General features: G+C 37.0%; 1 protein-coding gene across 5 annotated transcripts in view; it reads right to left on the reverse strand.

Annotated features, from left to right (window-relative positions):
- LOC5573737 overlaps window positions 1-4,315 on the reverse strand; it is a 42,447-nt gene extending 38,132 nt beyond the window's left edge. Inside the window, exon 1 of one of the 5 annotated variants that reach the window (XM_021853705.1) lies at window positions 4,178-4,315. The gene's annotated coding sequence lies outside the window, so the exon portion shown is untranslated. Of the gene's footprint in view, window positions 1-3,026; window positions 3,220-3,242; window positions 3,571-4,166 lie in introns of those variants that run through there. The other 4 variants (XM_001654713.2, XM_021853707.1, XM_021853704.1 and 1 more) reach the window with 4 other exon arrangements.
- Between the last annotated feature and the right edge of the window lie 4,354 nt (window positions 4,316-8,669).

Consider the following 8,669-nt stretch of genomic DNA (forward strand, 5'->3'; position numbering starts at 1 on the left):
TTCACGATTTCTATTAGCTTTAACACTTGTTAAGGCTTCCCAATGAACAATAACATAAGTAACAAAGAAAATGTTATTCTTTTCACTTCAAATTTCTTCTGTTTAGTTATGTTAGTTGAAATGATTCGACAACATTATAACTGCAACATTTCCAATGTTAGTTCTTACATTATATGACAGCAATTGCATTTCTGCTCTGTAGAATTTCCACCGCTCGTTATTTGTTTTTGAGAAAGTCGGATATGACGTCGGATAACTCTTCGGGAGAAATCAAACGGAATCCTTCAATAACGTATTTAGGGTCTTTTTTATGTGGATAGACCTATACCCCATTTTTATGTTTTGAACTAGCTTTACATAGACATTCCACAAGATTTCCATGTGTTCTCTAATACTGCAACTTTTCAGTCAACGTCTTCCTTTTAATTGGCTGCCCGAAGTAGACATATTGATATTGTAATGTTTCGCAACATCTTTTAGAGAATTTTCATGATTTCTAATACAGTTAACTCTCCCTTACTCGATATTCCGTATCTCGATATCGAGTTAGAGAACCATAGTAAAAGTTGGTTTTCATGGCTAACTCGATGGTCCCTTAGATCGCAGTTGCACTGGTTTTGTGTTCTGTAACTCGATACCTCCCTAACTCGATGGTCCCTTAAATATCGAGTAAGGGAGAGATGACTGTAGCTTTTAACGCTTGAGTATAGTGTTTCTTGAATTATCAGCACGTTATGTTTTTCTATGATAATTGCGAACCATGTTTACTTCTGGCCACTTAAAGAGAAAACACAAATACAATCTCTAATGATAAACTTTTCACTTGCCCCACCTGATAAGAGAATTGACGGTGTTTAAATTTAGTTATTTTTAGGTCTACGTCGAATTAATTCTAAAACTTTTTTTTATTGCAGTTTGAAACTGTCACAGAGGACTACTAAAAAGTGGTACAGAAAATTATTTTCCGCAACTTTTTTCCACTGAAAATATTAAAATAAGATTGTACGCCGCCAACTTGTTACGGAGTAACAGTTGACAGGTTAACAATTTTTCGCTCTATTATGCAATAATGGCTGAAAAATCTCAGAAATCTCTTACCTATCGTAATGTTCTCAATTGCCTCAAAGGCTTACGCATGAGTTTAAAACGTTAATTCACATATTCAGTAAAATATATCAATTGTTTTCACTTACCCCATTTACCCACTTGCCCTGCGGTGCCTTAAATAAGTCCAAGTAAAACGTGTCTTTAACAGTTGACAGTTTTTTCACTACATAAAATGTATAACTGTTTTTAGCGTGACGAAATAACGATCGCACCCTTCTAGGCATACTCAAATTTGAATTGAATTTGAATCAATTATTAGAAAAACAATATTAATTTAAAGTAGCGTCCCAGAGCAGTCATCACGGCCCCTAGAGGTCTGCGGTCCTCCGGTTAGGGGGAAGCCCTAAACTAGAGGAATCGCCGAAGAAATCCTTGGAACCTTCAGAAAATTTTTAGAAAAAAATAACACCGGGAATCAGTGGAATTTCCCGATCTAATTCTAGGAAGAATTTCAAAATGGATCCCCGGGAAACATTCAACAATATAATTATTCAATCCTATTTTTTTAAAGATTTTAAAATTTTTGATCCACTCAGGTTTTAAAGATTTTACTCTTACTTGCATTATAGCTTCTAATCAACGTACAGCTTACAGATTATAGGAAGATATATTGAAACCTGATATCAACTAAATTAGTACGAAAATGCAAATGAGACTTGCTATCGATTCACGGCAGTGCAGATCCACCAATAGAATTATTCTGAATCTTCTCTTTGGAATTTCTCAGATCCATGAGAAAGTTATAAACCCTTATGTGAAAATGGCGTTCGACGTATGTTTCACTGTGATACAATGAAACATTGTAGTGGACACGTACACTGTTAAAAATCCATTTTACGAAACGACAACATTGTAGTTATTACTGTTACTATTACTGATACGCGATATGCAACAGTCTCCTGTCATATTTTCATTTATAAAATGTGCGATTAGCTGTTTTGAAACGTCTGAGAAAATTGTACTATTATGCAATCACAACGTAATGAACTTTAACATTCACGTCAAACAAAAATGTCGTACACACTCCCAAAAAATCGCGTGATTTACGTCTTTTGGGATGCACATGAAAGAAACGAGTCGAATGACGTAAATTTGTGTGAAATTTTCAATACTTCAGTGTCTGATTCGTGAAATGTCGATCACAGTTCTATCGTTGATGTAAAATCACATTTTTGATTCAATACATCTTCAAGGACACGTTTTATGTCGTTTCATCACTAACATCATGTGTCATTCAGTCATAACTAGAAATACGTCCACAGTAGTTTTCATTATTTTTGAGAGTGTATGCACTTCTTTTCCATTTATTTTAACTCATGCTAATTGTAAAATTGCGTCAACTGCACTCTCAGGAAATTCAGTATATTGTTAGACCACAATTACAAAAACGACATTAGTCACATAGTTTGACACTACATATACGCGCATTCGCTTCTGTAAATGTGAATCAAGTTGTAATTGTCTGAATGATCACTTTATATTCTTTTTCCTTATTTAATAACCTGGCAAAGTCACACTCCTGCTTGTACACTATTGTTTACAAATCGAGAAACTAAATATGAAGAAAAATCTATCACTAAGGTAACACTATGTTACTAAACATGAACATTTTAACCTTTTACATTGGAAGGTTACGAAAAACAAAGATGGCGTCGAACGAGCAAGAAAACAAAATGGCTGCAACACTGCAATATTACGATTGCATATGTAACATTTCAACACCAACGCAAATCTGAAATTTCACATAATCATAGCTGAAAGTCAACGAAACGTTAATCAATGCACAAATCACTAGCAAACATTCACAAAACTACGCAAATAGTCGAAAAATGGATCAATTTTCCGACCTTAATCACAAATTCTGACACACCCAACTAGTCTTCCCAACATCCACTTATTTCACCATCATTCACCATTACCGTATCACAAGTTCCGTATTCGCACTGATTTATCGATTTACTGCTGATTAGCACCAATTAAAATGCACTTTTCACTATCTTTGGCACTTTTTTCTTTCGGACGATCCCAAAAAGATAAGATGGCCGTCAACGAGATTTACTTATGGCACTGAAAAAAGCACACTTCCACTACAGTCGGTGACAGTCTCAGCAATCTTCGGATAACAATTTATTTACCTTCTAGCCTACTACGGCAGTCCACGGTTGCCACGGCTTGCTTGGATTACATTTCTTTCGATCCGCAATCGACGACGGCCATAGTCAATGCCACCAACAGGGGTAATTAATTTGAATATTTGAGGAAATCCTTCTTGCGTCCAGCTTAGATGATTTCTTTCTTTATTGTCACTCACAGTTCTGCGGCAATGGTTCTTTGCAAAATAAAGTGATATCACGACGTGGTGGTTACGTGCGGCAAACGAATTCCCCTATGGTTGTGCGGGAGTGAGAGAAAAATCGTCTCGCGAGCAAAAAAGGCACCACAAACGCCGTAACATTGGCGGGCGCGCGCGTGTGAGAAACAAAACAAAAAGTCAAACAAACTGCTGGCAGAGTCAGAGTCAGAGTAGAGCTGTGAGAGCCACCCAGCCTAAGCTACGTTTGAGATATGGGCTTCTATCTGCTGTGCGGAATATTGCTTCTAAAGCTACTGAAGCTCGTTTTGCGTGTCGATGCTATCCAAGTGATCTAACTGGTAGCCATCTTGTTTTTGCGGCCGCCATATTGGATTTCTATTTCCGTCCTCCATATTGAATGTTTACATCATACACTACAAAAATCTTCATAGCAACATCATTCGAACCATAACATCGTAGTTCTTGATCAATAGAATTGATTTCTTTGACTAATTACACACAATCAAATTTATTTTCCTAGATGGGAGACGCGTTTATCTCGAAGCGTTTGGCGAAAAGTGAAGCGTTCGTCAAGAAATTGGAATGACGTGCGCATTTGTTAGACGACGACACTCACATCGGGTAACTGCGTCTCTCAAACTTAGCAAAACAAAAATGGCGACCGCCATGCCGATAGAAAACGCTAACATTTTTACCCCAAACAATGCGGTGAACTCCAATTGCAGCGTTGGAAATCATTACCTACCGAAGGCTTACCGTTGATCAATCGCCAATTTCACAATCAAACGCGAATCAATCACTTTTTTCCGGTTGAAATTTCACTTTTAATACCGCCCAGGAAAGCACTTGCGTTGTACCGTCGTTTATCCAACTTCAGTGTTGCCTCTTTCGATCGGCATTTGAGCCACACTCAGCTGTCAAAATCGGTGCCACTCACGGGATCCGGAGGAGCCTCTCAGCAAGTTTTTACGTGCTCTCGCGGCGCTCTTCTCTCTGGGGCCGGTTCTAGCACGTGGTAGTGTTGTTGTTTTGGTTCCGCCGATTCGTTTGGATTTTATGCTTTTTGTTCATGTCGGCATAGCGAAGGGATGATGGGTGGGAAACATAATGGGAGAAATCATATGATCGGACGGTGAGAGGAGAAAGAGCACGACGAAAACGAGGCGGTTATGATGCTGAGTGCTAGGGAACTCGCCGGATTTGTTTTGGAAATGATTAGGATTCTATGTCAAGGTAGCAAACTTTGCATAAATGATTCCACTGATTTTCTTCTGTGATAAGATATAAATTGATGATTGATACGATGAATAAATACTAGATACTAGAACGAATTTTGCAGAATATGCAGTGGCTCAATTTCATATTCGTAAAATACTTTATCAATAATGATGGTCATAGCCATAGGTCACGCATACCTGGAATCACGATATTATCAAACTTGAATGAAACAAAAATTTTCCATTGCAGGGTTTTATTTTATGGCATAACATTCCAAAAAATCCTTGCCCTAAAATATACTATCGGTAAAAAATTGAAATTTTCGAGTTTTAATATTTTATACAAAAAGGTCCTAGGTGGACGAACTATCAGACAGTAGGAAAATTCCTTTCATGATTCTAAACTGATTTCTTGTAAAGCCTCCGGCCGAAAGTCTCGTTAATAAAGATAATAATAAACAAAAAAATCTTGTAAAATATAAAACAAGGTAAACAATATTTGAATAAAATAAATCAATCATTTTTTTACTTTGAACTGAGGACTTATGCAGCATACGGCATTGAGGAGCCGAATAAATTTCGAAATTATTTTCTATGTCAACAATGTAAGTTAGCTATCTATGATAGTTTTGGGAATAAGTGTTCTCGATGTGTTTGCACATGTAAAAGACTCAATAGACACTTAAGTATAACACAGTTGTTGAACCTCTTCATTGACGTTAATCCATTTATCATAATTCTGTTTAATAAATTGAAAGTTTTAGATTACAAAGGGTGAACATAAATAAATAAGTTCGCTAATTTGTCTAGTTTGTATCATAGATGCAATTGAGTATTAATAATTAATTGCAATTGTAATTTCAGTTGTACTAAAGAACAACTACGCACTCAGCTGCTAAGGAATGTAAACAAATCTGTAAATATCCTATATTTCATTATTGTTGCCAGCTCAGGCATTGAGCATGAGCATGAGCATGAACATTGATGAGCATGAGCATTCGTAGTTGCTACTCCGTGATTGACAAGAATCATCGAAATTGTACAGGGAACCAACAGATGTAGCTTGGGAGTAGCATACCATCTTCAATGTACATTTTCGAGGACTCTGAAATTAGTAATGTCAATAACGGCGCCGGCCGCGTCCTTACGGTCATCGTGGAAGGGAAGGAATGTTAGTGTGACATCCATTGTTACTAAAGACCGAGTATACCTCTGCATCTTCATGGTTGCCACGGGAAGGAGTTTTGTTAGTGGGAGGGCTTCAAAGCTACATGATCAGGATTCACCTTGGTAAGTGATGCGATTCATGTAACTTCTGTTTAAAACATTTTCTATCAATGCGTTGACATCTTAAACATCGAACTATTTAAAGGTTTGAATCTCGAAATTTTATAAAACATAAATAAGCGCTTATGTCAACACTTAAAGTGACGAACTATTCATAGTTTGTTCAACAAATTCATAAAAAATACATGTTATGAAACAAATGTGTTATTACAAGCATGAAACGAGCTTACCAATTGGTAATGCATCCTCGACTGAACAGTTACAATCGCAGCGTCAACACGTATAAGCAGGAATGTAAAATAACTCGGATGGCGCGCGAATGAAGTGCTAACTGAAAAACAAAAACACTTTGAGCGCGCAAAAATGAATCGGACAGCTTGGGTCTTCGCAAAGCACTGGGCAAACGAACGAAGCCATCGAAAAACACTCCGAACGCGCGAAAATGAATCGGACTGCTTGGGTCTTCGCAAAGTACTCTATTGCTGCCAGCTTAGGCATTGAAGTCATAAATGAAAAACACTATGAAAGATTGATAGAATCCACAATAAAAAAATTCTAATTTTTGGTTTTGAGAAAATGTATGCGAAAATAATTGTACATTTTTATCCTTCCATTGATTTTTGATCAGTTTTGGAACCATTGGTTTTTTTTACTGAAAATAGTATAAAATAGTTTGTTAAGTTACAATCATATTTTTCCTGTTTTTCAAATGGTATAAAGATAATAATTTCACCACATACACACTTAAATTATTTTACGGATTCCTGTAAAATCTCAACAGCTGAACAGTTCGGTGAAATAAATTAACGGAGTACGGTAAATTTTTACAGCATTCCGTTAAAAAATCACCAGAATCCGTAAAATTTCGACGGAATTACGGTGTTTTATTTCACCGAACTGTTCAGCTGTTGAGATTACGGTGAAATTCACCGTAAGAGCTTAGTGTGTACTTTCAAAAGCTTTGGTATCATAATCAATCGCTTTGTTTGGGACTGCCTAGGATACGGAATTAATGGTTCCAATTTGCCAGTCTTAAGGCAATATTGAATAATGGACCATTAAAATAACCAAAACGGCCGCTATGGAAAGCTTAGATAGCGCCACCGTAGCCTTGTGTGTTTGACAGAACAGCAATGCTGTCACAATGTTCAATCCCATATACAGTTGCGCCTCTGTTTTGATGCGGTGAGCACCTGCAAAAACTACCTTTAATGATCCATTATTTGATTCCATAGATTGTAGATTCCACTGAGCAAATATTGAAGAAGTTTTTCCTCGATAATATATTGTTGTGTACAGTGAATATTCGTACATCGCTAGTTTTTTTTTAATGCAATGCTTTTCATTGCAAATCACCAACATGTTGCAATCGGAAAGCATTTTTTTTTCTGCCACACACAACTGTCAACTGCAGTTTGATGTACCAGTATCACTTTTAGAAAACTCACGCCTCGGAAGAAAAAGTAGTATTCCTTGTTTGAAATTAACGAGTGATGATTGTATCGTTACAGTTAACAATTACCTTTCTTTGTGAGCTGCCACAACCATTTTTTAAGGAAATTTTATTACCGGAATATAGCTGAATAGCAAAAATATACAAAAACTCAGCTGTTCTCTAGCTTAATAGTCCAAAGCCAAGTACGTTTCCTAACTTATAAAGATTGTTAAGTTGCATACATCCAAATATAAATGATTTTGAAATATATTCGGCTCCGTAATGCCATATGCTACATGAGCCATCAGCTAAACTAATAGAATGTACGTTTTTTTAATCTTGTTCGCATAGTCTTAGATTAAAAAAGGCTAATAGCCATGACTGGTGTTCTCATATTCTGTATGATGAGTCGTCCACCTAGGACTTTTTCATATAAAATATTAGAACTCTAATATTTCATTTTTCACCGATAGAATATTTTGAGGCAAGGATTTTCTGAAAGGCTGGACCATAAATAAAAACCCTGCGAAGGGAAATTTTAGGTTCATGCATGTTTGTTAATGTCACACTCAGGCAAATGGACTATCGAAGTACATGGGAATCACTTATAAAAATTCGCCACAATAAATCGGGTTGAAATTCATAGCTCTGCCTTATGAAACCAAATGTTGGAAACAAAAAATGTTTTCTCGGCAATCTGGAATCGAACCAAGGACCTTGCGATCGAAAGGCCCGTGCGTACACACGCGCCTATCGACGACTTGATGTGAGTTGATGCTAAAACGATACAAAAAGCGTTCGTATTGCAATAACCGTTCCACCTTTCAAAATGGCAAAATGTTTGCTTTTCGCGATATTGTCGCATCGCCACCAAACCGGATCGTGCCAGTGAGACTCGCGATGCGCCTCAACTCGCCGCATTTTGAAATCTGTTTTTAAGTGTGGCGCTGCATTCCGGAGTTCGAGAAAATAACAATTTCAAATAAGTGTGGGTCTTGATTTCTACCGGATGCATAATAGTCTAGTTCACAGCGTGCATGATTCCAGGTATAAATGTAGATGTCCTCTATTATTCAACAATCATAAAATGTTTTCCACTTACATTAGAGTGTCCAAACAGCTAAACAAAAACTTTTGATGCCTGATCAAGATTTCGCTAGATAATAACTAAGAATGTCAAAACCTGGGAGGGAGAAACCGATACAAAATTTCTGTGCGTCATAGTGAGCCGGGATTCCGCTGTCACGAACTGTCACTGTGAGCCCAGATCTCAAACATTGGACTAACATGAAAAAAGCGCGTAACTGAT

This window comes from Aedes aegypti, chromosome 3 (assembly GCF_002204515.2).
Source record: "Aedes aegypti strain LVP_AGWG chromosome 3, AaegL5.0 Primary Assembly, whole genome shotgun sequence".
Taxonomy (NCBI): Eukaryota; Metazoa; Arthropoda; class Insecta; order Diptera; family Culicidae; genus Aedes; species Aedes aegypti.